The 14,254-nt window shown below is 34.4% G+C and overlaps 1 non-coding gene across 1 annotated transcript; it reads right to left on the minus strand.

Moving 5' to 3' along the window:
- Positions 1 to 13,320: 13,320 nt before the first annotated feature.
- On the minus strand, positions 13,321 to 13,427 carry LOC125584720. Its single transcript, XR_007321629.1, has one exon. It is a non-coding gene; the product is annotated as a small nucleolar RNA R71 (small nucleolar RNA).
- Between the last annotated feature and the right edge of the window lie 827 nt (positions 13,428 to 14,254).

The following is a 14,254-nucleotide window of genomic DNA, read 5'->3' on the forward strand; positions in this document are numbered from 1 at the left end:
AGAAGAGGAGAAAGAAGAACTTGCCGGGTAAGAGAGGAGACGGTCACGCATTATACGGTCGAGAGAGGCAAGGATGACTGATGAAGGTGAAGAGACAACTGTGAACACACGAGCATTACGCTCTTTCCACAGCAGGTAGATAGATGACTGAAAGTAGAGCTTGATAACTGAAGTAGCATGTGCATCTGCGTTGACGCGAGGTTGATTGATCCAGGCTGCAACATACTGTAGATCAGCCGGAGGAGAAATCCAAACTTCAGCAGCAAAAGACTCCCATATCAAACGAGATAAAGAGCACTCAAAGAAGAGATGATGGTGAGTCTCTATTTCCAGATTACAAAGGACGCACGTTCCTGAGACATTTAACCCCCAACGCCTCAAGCGATCCTTGGTTGGCAGTCTTCTCCGCAAAGCCAGTCATGATATAAACACATTACGTGGAATATGTTCCTTGAACCAAATAGTTTTATGCCAATATTTGTTGTTGATAGTGTTTATATTCTTTTCTGACATTAGTATCCATATTTTTTAGTAAACTGATCCAAAGAGATTAGTTTGTGGAGCTAACCAAACGAGGATTATAGTGTTTACTTTGGAAAAAGTAATAGGTTGAATGATAAATGGCGTGCATGCTTTTTCACATGGAAATCTGCACATATATTAAAATTGTAAGATTTGAATCATAGAGAAAATATAGTGCATATGACTGAAGTTGGTCCATTCCGAAACTAAAGATGGCTAAAATTCTTCTTTGTCAAAATGCATAGATGTGAATCTTATATGAATAGAGTTCTCCATTGCTTATAGCAGTGTAATAAACTCCGTGTGTAAAGGATAAAAAATGTTATATAAGTGAAAACAAAAATTATGATTTTTTTTCTTGTGCCTATAGGCATTTCGTAATTTGAAGAAGAAAGAACATATTGTGTCAAAATCTTTGGCTCAGTCAAATTTTATCCAGTTGTTTATAAAACTGTTGTTATCTGATTCATGTAATTTTTCAGTGTTGATTTAAAAGCCCAAAAGACCAATCTATACTGACTTTTTGATAAATTTTTTTCTGTGATTTGAATTTAAAAATAGATAAAACTTTCGATAAGTTATGTAAACTCAGAACAAGTATTTAGCTTTAGAAAGCATTTACATGTTTCAAACTTATAATATATACATATATAATGTTTAAAATTATGCATATAAAATCAGTGTAAAATGTGCTTGAATATGTTTCTCTTCTTTAATGTGTTAATTGTACTATATATAACATTATTTTAAAATTTCAAAAAGTTTATGTCACATACAAAAAACCATCAATAAAAATATAATTACAACAAAAAAAATGAAAAATTATAAACATATAAATTTAAATTAAGAAAAACTAACATTGGAAAAACAAGAAGTTAATGTAAAAGAAAAAAACCGACAAATAATATTATAAATAATATAAATTTATAAGACACAATCCGCGCGAAGCGCGGAAAAAATCTCTAGTATTTTTAACGTGAATAAAATTATAAAGTTTTCACAACCTTGTCATCACTAAATCACTATCGTGTATTGGCTGGCATCACTCCTAATCCTATTTCACTTACGGACCCAAAAGCTTGAATCGACATGCAAAACAGTTAGTACTTTACCATGTTTGAAACAATACTAGTAATAGTTTTACTTTTAGTTTACGATTAGAGTATTTGATTTTCGTTAGATCTTCTATTCGTGAGTTTAGGAGACTAGGACTTTGATTTGCAAGATTTATCACGTGATATAAATTCGTCGTACTCTGACTTTCACAATAAATTTTGTACGTTTGCATAAACGTGCTTAGTTGTTTAAATACTTGGTTGAAGAGATGGCAGCAGCCATTTCATGCAGGGCCACAAGCCAAGACCTCGCCCTTTGGAACCTCTCTTAGACTATTTACCTTTTGGAAATATAAAATCTATATTTGTTGTATATTAGTATATGAATAGATTATGGATCATGCAATAATATATTATTATTCAGAAAAAAATTTAATCTATAGATTTTGATTATCTTAGACCATGTGATATGACCCGCAATGTTCGTTATACATTTTAATTTGAATATGCCGTTTTACATCATGAAATAGTTCATATAGTTTTTGGTCGTTGAACGACCAAAAAGATAAATAAGACATTAGAAGAAAATAGCAACAAACTATCTTTAGAAGTGATGGCTTCCTCCTTTATATTATATAGTCCATATTCATACTAATAGTCTAATACTAATAAAAACCACTGAGCTGAATCAGGTTTGTCCATCACTTTGTAAGAGTGTTATATAGCGTCAGTTATACAAAAAAATAATAAGGTGAAACTTTCTTATTTTAGTGTTATAATATAGGCATGACCGATGCCAAAAAGCATGTGACTTGTAAAACTACAAAATTACGAGTAAAGATGCGGTCAGGAGACCAAACGACAGCTGGCTAGTTTTGTATTGTTTTGTAAGGGCCACTTTAGCATTTTGTTTTGGTTTTGTATTGCATTATTGCATATTGTTTTATATTGTCAAATAAAAGTCCGGATACGTGGTCTTTACGTGATTATTCAGCGAATCAGTGATGCATGAAAAATGAGACAAAGCTATGAACAACAACTAGGCAACAACATACGACGACTGTTAATAACTTTTTTTTTTGACATACGACTGTCGTAACTTACAGCATGATTAATGAGGGTTCGTAGGACGGGATTTTTAGACCATAATTAACCTCAGTCTTTTAACTGAGATTCTTAGCTTCGACTAAGAGACGGTTTTTAGACTAAGAAAAGCTAAGAATCGTCTCTTAAATAAGAGATATAAGAGCCGTCTCTTAGCCGAAAAGTGTAAAAACAAAAAAAAAAACAAAAAAGTGTCAAATCATTAGTTGAGAACCTTGGCTGAGAGACCAGGGTTAATCATGTCCTTAGCGGAATATAAGAAACCGTCTTTTAACTTTTAACTAAAAAAACTAAGAACCAGCTCTTAAATATTCCGCTAAGAGCATGATTAATGGGGTTCTTAGGAGCCAGTTCTTAGTTTTTTTAGTTAAAAGAAAAACTCCACCTTAAAAACTCTCGTTAATCATGCTCTAAGAACCCCACCGTAAGAACCTCCATAATCATGCTCTTATATATAATGAATACCAAAGTACTTTTAAGCTAACTAATTGCCTACCTCAGTTGAATATGCTTCTGAGTGTATATGTGTGTATATATATGTACATGATATAATTTAAATATACAAATGGTTGTAAGCTTATACAATTAAAAATTATTATATTTAAAATGGTAGTTTCTATCGCATAAAAGTTATGTTTAAAACAATCAAACAACTGAGATATATACCACGGTTTACATTAGCAACATAGTCCACGCGAAATGGTCTATGTTTGTGTACGCCATGGCATTATATAGTTTGGTTAATTTTTAACCAGAGAAATAGGTTGTATAATACCTTAATGGTTATAATATTCCGAAAATAAGTTCAGATGAATGCATATGATAAGAAAAGTAGAATGAATAGAAAAAAAAAAGAGTAGGTTCAATCAACCGAGTTTGGCACGGCACGTTAGAATAGATTATCGAGAGTGCCAGTCATTTGTAGCCTTAATTGACCTTCACAACCACATGACAATTAATCTCCCAAATCACACGTCATGTAATTAAGAGCTACTATATGTTTAGTACGTTGGCCGATGCGATATTAGGATTAACTATGATAAAAATTGTATAAACTGCATGACTCGTTACGAATATCATTGGTTTGAGGAATATTTATATATTTTGTTTCTTTTGAACGAAAAAGGGGAATAGAATAGTGCATGGTATAAAAGATCAAATGAAAGAGCACTGTTTTACGATAGCTTTAAGAGTGGTTTACGTGGGTAGTCCGCGTTCAGTAAACGCCAATTACCGCCGTCAACGCGTTTTGCTTTCGTTATTCTGTTGAATATTCTAATTGTAAGTTGCCCAAACTCTACAGCTTGAGCGATGCATATGCTCATGAAACTTTTGTTTTTTTCTCGAGTTATTCATTACTTCCAAAGATGTACTAGTGCTAATATTTGGTGCATACTTAAATTTGTATATAACATGTATTTAGTTTTGCAGAGATAATTGGAAAAGGAGAAACCACATGATATGACACTTCCTTATTTCTGTTTTCTTAACATCATATATGGATTTAGTCATTGAATAGTTTTCTGTTTTTTTGGATTGAATGGCTTATATTATCTCATTTTCCTAAACGTAACCCCGACACATAAAAAATGCATACATGATACATATGCATAAAACAAAATTGATTGCACATATAAACACAATAGAAGAACAAACACTTTGGAGGAATATGAGGATGAAGGGTATTAAATAATTAATTTTCAAAAAAAAGTATTAAATAATCTATTCTATTAAAATAGAATTCACAACTTATTTTCATTTTTGATATTTTAAAAAATGGGCATTCCTTAGAAAGTTATATTTCATTTACTTTTTAATTAACATTTTGGCATCATTAAGATATTACATCTTATATAATTGACACATATAACAATCTCACCTATAAAATTGTCCTATTTTGTTAATTATAAAAATCTGTTGACAAAAAAATCTAACAAAATCTTTTTAAAAATAATGCATTAACTAAATTCGTAATGAGTAGTATAATATTATTACAAATTAATCTTAATTAAAATTTCATTATAAAATTAAAAATATTTATACTATTTTCATAAAATTTCTAATTATAGTCTATATTATATTAAAATAAAAGTACTATATGAATTAAATATAAAATTATATTAAATTTATAAATTAACTTATTTTATTTTTTAAAATCTTTCAAAATATCATTTCTATTCTATTAAAATAAAAGTCAAAATTTCTCTTCATGTGTGATTATTTTTAAATTAGACTTTCCCTAGAAAATCATATCTATACAATTAAAACAAAAGACCCTTTTTTGACATCCCCTTAATTTTTTTATCAATATTACAACTTATGCCATTAGAGAATATTCTGAAATTCAAAAAGATAAATTTAAATTACAATAATATACATGACTGAATAAAACTAGATCGAGGAATTTGAAAGTCATCCCTATTTTTATGCACAACACCATTTATTATTCCAACAGAATTGCTATATATTCTTCAAGCTTTTATTTATTTCCATCTAAACTTTCAGTATACATTGTATTTGGATTTTCTTATTTATTCTACCAATTATAATTTTCTAGACGTTCAAAATCTTAATGGAAGAGAAGTATTTAATAGTTGTTAAGAGTTACAGTGATTAAAGAAATGATGAGGCTTTATGCCACCAGTCAAAATTCTAACAAATCCGTTGAAAAATATTTTAACAAGAACATAATTTTCAAAAAATTATATAAATATATTGACTAATTTCTGAATTAGTAATGAAATATTATTTATACATTAATATATATTTAGTTATTATTTATAAAAGAAAACATATTTTTTCCTATTTTACCTATTTTATAATCAAAATATTTCATATTAAAAAAATTATTATATTGAACTAAATATGATATTTATATAAGTTGATAAACTAATATATTTTATTTTCGTAAATATATAATATATATGCATGTTAAATATATAATATGTTGGTAGAACGGGTTAACATGAGTAAAATACATAATACATGTATAAAATTTAACACATCTTAAACTATACAAATAAATTTCAAATATGTTGTTTTTTGTAGCACTCTTTTTCAAATATATTTTTTCATGCATTAATTCTTCTAATAATCAAACACAAATTTAATAACATAGATATTTAATAAAAACGACAAAATACATGTGACAGTTTAAAACAATTGATTCAACTTACGCATGTATATTGTAAAATTATTGTATATGAAATAGTTATATTAGCATTTAAATATATTTAACGCTAAAAATCACTAATAACGAAAAACAATATTTATGTATATACAAAAAATAAACACCCGCGAAGTTAAGATCTAGTTACATAATTATAAGGAATGGGAAGATTTAATTAGGAACCCAGAGAATTGAAGAACGTATCCATCCGCCCATTCCAATATATCAAATTATCAATGTCCGTTATATCTTACCTCTGGGACTGTAATCGCTAGATAATATAAATTTACTGTAAACAAAAACAACTACTTCCCTTAATACATTGCAGAGATGAACAATGTTTCTTCATCTGTTTCTGAAATCTTTAGGGGTTTTTTTCTTATTTCACAAAGATGGATTCTGTACATAAATATTATTTTTCAAAATATAAGGCAATTAATTTGCATTTATCTTTACAATTATTTACTTAAATGCAAGTTTTTGTATGAAACAAAATTTAACTGCAAAACATGAAAATCAGAAATGCCATAAAAAGTCTAACAATCACAATATGATGATGTTAACGATTTAAAACTAAAATCAAAATTTAGATATTTTATATTAAAACATCAAAATTTATTTAAAACATTTTACATTTCAAAAGGGTGAGTATTTTTTTAGAGAACTAAAAAAAGTCTGTATAAAGTTCGATGTTGAGAAAAGTTTTGATGAAAATTAACTTAGTGGGTGTCTTGTTCTAAATATTATTGTTACTGTTGTTAAAAGAAAAGGAAACTTAATATGGTGATTTATTTTAGGATTTATGTGCAAAATAACCAAAACAAAATTTGAAATTAGATTTGTAGAGAGATAATAGAGAGATAGGAAGAGAAAGGAGGAGAGAGTCTAAGATTTTGGTTACTTACTGAATTATAGTTTTTTTTAAGGTTATATGGTCTGGAGATTAACTCCATATACCCCATAAACCCCCCTTCCCCCCCCCCCAAAAAAAAATCCCCATTTATCCCTTTATTATAATATAATTTTTTTTCGTTTTTTTTAAATAGAAAAAGTGGTTAAAGACGGATTGCCCCTAACATAAATTAGATATTTACAAGATCCAACCAGAAAGATCCGACCCACACAAAACAAACCCTAAAACCCGACCCAGCTAAACCAAAACGATGTCGTTTTGAATTACTCAACTCATTCTCTTCTCCAAATTTCAATCATTTCGTCGTCTCTCCCCTCTCGACACTCTCTATTGCGAAATCGGAGATTGAAACCCTAGAGTATCCATCTTCGTTCTTCCTTGTTCGCTCTCCATCTAATTCGAAAATCCATCTTCGTTCTTCCTTGTTCGTTCGTGTCTCAACTATCTCTTTGTCTCAACTATCTCTTTGTCTCTCTTGTCTGAAACCCTAAAGTCTAGACCGCTTCGTTTCTTTCTTCTTTGTCGAAATCGAGGCTCCATCTTCGTTCCTTGTGGTAAGTGATTAGTTTCCCTTTATTTGGTTGTTATTTGGTCGAATTTGTATGTAGATTTGAAAACAAATTTGGGGAAAACTTTGAATGTGTCTTATGTTTAGATATTGGCTTTGAAATTGAATAAGAACTTGGTAAATCTATTGTTTAGGTATATATTACATCGAATCTGTATGTAAACTGATGCGCTTTTTGTGTGTTTCCGATTTGAGTGATAAAATTGAATTTAGAGTGATTGAGTGTAAACTTTGAATGTGTCTTATGTTTTTGTATGTTTAGATTTAATATTTGTTAATAAAATTGTATTGGGGAAACTTAGTTGATGTTGTGTTGTTGTTTTGCGGCTTGAATTTAGAGTGATTGAGTGTTGTAATGTCTTTTACAGGAAAGTTATGAAGGGAAATCAAAAGGGAGTCGCCAATGAAAGGCGTCGTCAATCTCTTAGAATCCGAAAACCGGACTCAATTGCAAAAAATCCGGAACCGAGAGTTCACAAGAGCAGTAAGGAGACTAAGAAGAGTAAGAAGAGTAGGCCAGTGAGAGAGCCAGTGAGAGCACCGAGTGTAGAATCGCTCTCAGCCTCAGATGAGTCCGAAAGGGAGGGGTCCGAGAGAGAGGTATATATTTTGTATTCATTGTTAGTAGTACTACTAGTACTTCTTGTATTACTAGCATTACTAACATGTATAAATGTATTTTGATTTCAGGAAATGCAACCAATGCAACCCCTTGAGTTCTACTTCAAAAGCAGTAAGTTCCCCAAGAGTTCCATGATACAAACTAAGTGCTTTGTGACCAAGACAGTAAAGCTCATCAAGGGTAAACCTGAGGCTGAATGGTTAACAAGCCATCCTAAGTTTCGACATTTCTTCCACATGCCAGACGAAGATAACCTGAAGCTCCAGGGGATGTGGATGTTACTCTTGCACAACATATTGATGTGATCATGGGCTGGTATATGAAGCTATAGGCATGAAAGACATTCAGAATTTGATCCATGATGTTAGATAGCATGTCCAACCCATTTTTATCAAGTTACAAGCCCAAAAAGATTCATAAACAAGTGGTTTATTTGCTGTCCAAGAGGAATTACGAAAATTTGGTGTTTCATTGCATGAAAAGCTTCTCTCTCTTGCTTGCAAGGAATGCTTGTTTCAAGAACATTATATCTCCTCCATGCACTCATTTTATCATTTCCCATGTAATAAGTATTTAGTTTTCTCACCAAGTTTAATATCCTATAAATAAGTTGTAATCTTCATGAAATAAAATAAGAGTTGAGTTTATATTTTTGGAACTTTGAGAGTGATTCTCAAACCTGTTTTCGATCATGGTGTGTCATATCCATTGGTCAAAACTTTTATGATTGTTGGTGTGTAATATCCTTCAGTCTAACTTGGTCTAATCTAGTGTGTCATATCTAGAGGCGGCCATTATAGGGTAGTATCAAGAGTCTTTCCGCCCCTCTTGTGTCACCTTTTGATCCACATCCCTTGATCGTTTGTTGCTTTCTAACTCATTCGGTCCAAGGCTTATCCCTTACCAATTTCAGAGTGTATTCCTTGGGAGGTTTTTTTATCATTTGGTATCAGAGCCACTCTGAAAGCGGTATTCACCTCTGTTATCCACCATTCTCATCTATCCATCTTCTAAAAAAAAGAAAAAAAAAGTTTTGTTATTTATGTTCTACAAATCTGCTAGATTGTTTTGGAAGTGTATATTCAAGTTTTTCTTTCTTTGGAGAGCATGATTTGAGGACAAATCTTTTTGAAGAGGAGGAGTATGATGTAATCATGGGCTGGTATATGAAGCTATAGGCATGAAAGACATTCAGAATTTGATCCATGATGTTAGATAGCATGTCCAACCCATTTTTATCAAGTTACAAGCCCAAAAAGATTCATAAACAAGTGGTTTATTTGCTGTCCAAGAGGAATTACGAAAATTTGGTGTTTCATTGCATGGAAAGCTTCTCTCTCTTGCTTGCAAGGAATGCTTGTTTCAAGAACATTATCTCTCCTCCATGCACTCATTTTATCATTTCCCATGTAATAAGTATTTAGTTTTCTCACCAAGTTTAGTATCCTATAAATAAGTTGTAATCTTCATGAAATAAAATAAGAGTTGAGTTTATATTTTCGGAACTTTGAGAGTGATTCTCAAACCTGTTTTCGATCATGGTGTGTCATATCCATTGGTCAAAACTTTTATGATTGTTGGTGTGTAATATCCTTCAGTCTAACTTGGTCTAATCTAGTGTGTCATATCTAGAGGCGGCCATTATAGGGTAGTATCAAGAGTCTTTCCGCCCCTCTTGTTTCACCTTTTGATCCACATCCCTTGATCGTTTGTTGCTTTCTGCTCATTCGGTCCAAGGCTTATCCCTTACCAATTTCAGAGTGTATTCCTTGGGAGGTTTTTTTATCATTTGGTATCAGAGCCACTCTGAAAGCGGTATTCACCTCTGTTATCCACCATTCTCATCTATCCATCTTCTAAAAAAAAAGAAAAAAAAAGTTTTCTATTTATGTTCTACAAATCTGCTAGATTGTTTGGGAAGTGTATATTCAAGTTTTTCTTTCTTTGGAGAGCATGATTTGAGGAAAAATCTTTTTGAAGAGGAGGAGTATGATGTGATCATGGGCTGGTATATGAAGCTATAGGCATGAAAGACATTCAGAATTTGATCCATGATGTTGGATAGCATGTCCAACCCATTTTTATCAAGTTACAAGCCCAAAAAGATTCATAAACAAGTGGTTTATTTGCTGTCCAAGAGGAATTACGAAAATTTGGTGTTTCATTGCATGGAAAGCTTCTCTCTCTTGCTTGCAAGGAATGCTTGTTTCAAGAACATTATCTCTCCTCCATGCACTCATTTTATCATTTCCCATGTAATAAGTATTTAGTTTTCTCACCAAGTTTAGTATCCTATAAATAAGTTGTAATCTTCATGAAATAAAATAAGAGTTGAGTTTATATTTTTGGAACTTTGAGAGTGATTCTCAAACCTGTTTTCGATCATGGTGTGTCATATCCATTGGTCAAAACTTTTATGATTGTTGGTGTGTAATATCCTTCAGTCTAACTTGGTCTAATCTAGTGTGTCATATCTAGAGGCGGCCATTATAGGGTAGTATCAAGAGTCTTTCCGCCCCTCTTGTGTCACCTTTTGATCCACATCCCTTGATCGCTTGTTGCTTTCTAGCTCATTCGGTCCAAGGCTTATCCCTTACCAATTTCAGAGTGTATTCCTTGGGAGGTTTTTTTATCACATATGTACTCCAGAAGATGATGTTGCATGGTTTGCGGTTAATGGTGTACCCATCCGCTATTCTATGAGCGAGCATGCCCTCATCTCTGGCTTAGACTGCGGTGATTATTGACCAAACTACGAGAAGTTGGTGGGTTATAAGTTTGTAGATTATTACTTCCATGACAGAAAGAAGATCACCATCAGTGATGTGAAGCAGAAGATATTGTCTATGCTGCCGCGTCCAGATAGACTGAAGATGACTGTCTTGTTTTCTCTTGGTCGGGTTATCAGAGAAAAGCCGAAGGATTCTGGACATTTAGACCTCTTCATATTAAGGATGATGGACGATTTAGATGCTTGCAGATCATTTCCCTGGGGTCGTCTAACATTTGAGGATGCAATAAAGGAGATTAAGCACGTGATGAACCATCTGAAGGGTGAAGTGAAAGAGACATGCGCCTTTCCTGGTTTCATAATCCCTTTACAGGTAAAGCATAGAGTTTAGTAAATTTTTAGTTGTTACATAATTGAAATCTGACACTGTGACAATGGATGTATTAGGTTCTGGCTTTTGAGTGTATTCCGGATCTGGGGAAAACGTTTAGAATCTATTCAGACGACGCTAGTGAAGACTGATATCTTGCATATTCACATTGTTTTATCCATTTATTCATGTGCATTTTCATCATATAGATTAGGATTTAGCCATGTCTAGGTTGCATTTTGCATACATATGTCTCTATTAGGTATTGGAGTACCACATGGAGTTCCTGGAGACATTTGGGTGCATTTGGAGCTCAAAGGAGGTAATTAGAGTGATCTTTGGACGAGCACTTCCGGGAGCGACTTCCCGAAGCGACTACAAGAAGTCGCTGTGCACTACTTTCCCAGAGCGACCTACCGGAGCGACGCCATGAACTCGCTCGCCCTATACGCTTCGGAGCGACTTCGCAGCGACCTCCTAGAGCGACAAGGCGAAGTCGCTCCAGCTCCTAGAGCGACCTCACCACAGCGACGTCTTCGGAGCAACACAGCTAGGTCGCTCGCGAGGAGACAACCCGGGAGCGACGTCTTCGGAGCGACACAGCCAGGTCGCTCGCGAAGAAACGACCCGGGATCAACCTCTCGCAGCGACGTGCCGAGGTCGCTCCACGTCTATTTGCCTGTCGAACTCATGTTTTTCTAAGGGCCTTTTGGTCATTTCATTATGCACGTTTTTACTTTTCAAAAACCAATGTTTTAAGTACGTTTGGTAGCCACCAGAGGTGAATAATCTCTTTTCTGAAGAACAATTAGTAAAACTTCTTTTGATTCAGATTTGATTGTTTTCATCTTGTGTTCTTGTTGATTTCTTATCTATTTCTCTACATGATTAATCTGAAATCCAATATGGGTTTAAGAGGAATCATGGAGATTAGTGAGTAATCACCTTTTGAATTCATGGGTTAGGGAGATCAAGGGTGATTAGGTTAGTTCTAGGATGTTTTAGTGTAGATCATTCTTGTTCCTTTCTAGTAGAGTATTCATGATGCATCTTATGAGTTGGCCACTCAAAAGTTGATCTTTAGACATTTCCCACCCACAAGGTGTTTGATGAAATGTTTGAGACAACTCTCCTAAGTTTTTAACATACTTTACCAAAGACATTTGTTGTTAAAGGTGTTAAGATAGCCAATAGACCTGTTAGTAATGATTGCTTTCATATTATTCAACCAAAGACATTTGATGTTTGAGATATGTTAGTAAATGAACATTCATCTAGACATAGAGTTTGTTTAGGATTGTGTCTAAGCTTAAGGTTGATAGTTTGATTGATCGTTTGCCATCCTTAGTTCGAAACTTGATCACCCAAGGTCTAATCCCTATGCCCATGAGTTCTCTTTTCCCTTAGTAAAGAAAGTCATTTCATTTATTAATAATCATTAGTTTAGAAACCTTTTAAATTATCGGTTGCACTTAGATTAAGTGAGTACTTGCATTCTCATTGCTTTGATATCCCTCAGAACTGGTTCGACAATCACTATACTATAACATTTGTCTTAGAAGCTTGAAAACTTTTAACATCAAATTGGCGCCGTTGCCGGATTCTGAGTAGATTTAAACATTGAGATTTAGTCACTTGCTTGAGACTAAGTCATTTTTATTTTCTTTTGTTACTGATTCTCCTTCTTCACCTCCCTTTACATTACAGGTGTATGAACTTGAGGAGCAAGGGTCCATCAAACCTAGTTCCAAGAGCCGCAGACATCAGAGCTTTAGAGAGAGAGTGTGCTAGAAAGAGACGAAAAGAAGAGCAACAGTCTCACTTGCAGAGATTGGATACTGATATGGCAGACATACCTCAAAATGATGCCAACAACGCTCCACACAACCAACAGCGAGCAGCTCGACCCATTGGCACTTACAACCGTCCCAACATACATTGTCACAGATTCGGAATCCGAGCACCAGCTGTGGCAGCCAACAACTTTGAGGTCAAGTCAGGACTCCTCAACGTGATCGAGAACAACAAGTATCATGGCTTGGCTCTAGAGGACCCATTTGATCACTTGGATAGGTTAGACAGCTACTGTGGGTTGTCAAAAACCAATGGTGTGTCTGAGGACGCCATGAAGCTGAAGTTATTCCCTTTCTCTTTAGGGGATAAGGCACGTCAGTGGGAGAAGTATCTACCCAGCGACTCTATCACTACTTGGGATGAGTGCAAGAGAGCATTCTTGGAGAAATTCTTCTCATCCTCAAGAACTGCTAAGCTGAGAAATAAGATCTTCAGTTTCCAACAGAAGAACTTGGAAGGATTCAGTGAAGCCTGGGAGAGATTCAAGGGCTACCAAGCTCAATGCCCACACCATGGTTTCTCTAAGGAGAGCTTGCTGAGCACATTCTACCGTGGTGCTCTTCCTAAGTACAGGGCCAGACTGGATACAGCTAGCAATGAGTTCTTCTTGGGGAGAACTGAGGAAGATGCAGAGGAGCTGGTTGACAACATGGTAAAGAGTAATGCAGTCTACAGTGGAGACCACGACAGAAGCAGTCGAACAGATGATAAGCAGACGAGGAAGGAGTTGAAAGCTCTACAGGATAAGATAGACATCCTCCTTGCTGATAAAGCCACACAAGAGCAGCTGCACTTTGTTGGTAACCCAAGCCAAGAGACACCACCTGTTGTCCATGAGGTTGAGGGTTTAGAAGGTCAGGAAGAGCTGTGTTTCATCAACAACAATGGTAGCTGGTACAAAAAAGAGCCCAACTTTCAGTACAACAACTACCAACAGAAATCCTATCCCAACAACCAACAGAGTGGTTATCCGCCTCGAAACAACTAGCAAGGCAGCTATCAACCTCAGCAAAACCCCTCATCTGGTTCCTCTGCTCCCGTAGAGAGCAGCACTGACACCCTGCTGAAACAAATCTTCGAGTCTCAGACTAGAAGTGAGAAGCATGTTGGTTATGAGTTGAAAAACCTTCATTCCAAGATTGATGGGAGCTACAATGAGCTCAACAACAAGTTCTCACATCTTGCTTCTACAGTCAAGAATTTAGAGAATCAGTTTGCTTCCATGAACACTCACCAGACTCGCCAGCAAGGATCTCTACCTGGAAAATCTGACCAAAACCCCAAGGAGGCCAAAGCTATCACCCTTAGGAGTGGTAAGCAGTTACCTCCTACAACCCTCACTAGGG

The sequence above is a fragment of the Brassica napus genome, chromosome C3 (assembly GCF_020379485.1).
Source record: "Brassica napus cultivar Da-Ae chromosome C3, Da-Ae, whole genome shotgun sequence".
NCBI lineage: Eukaryota > Viridiplantae > Streptophyta > Magnoliopsida > Brassicales > Brassicaceae > Brassica > Brassica napus.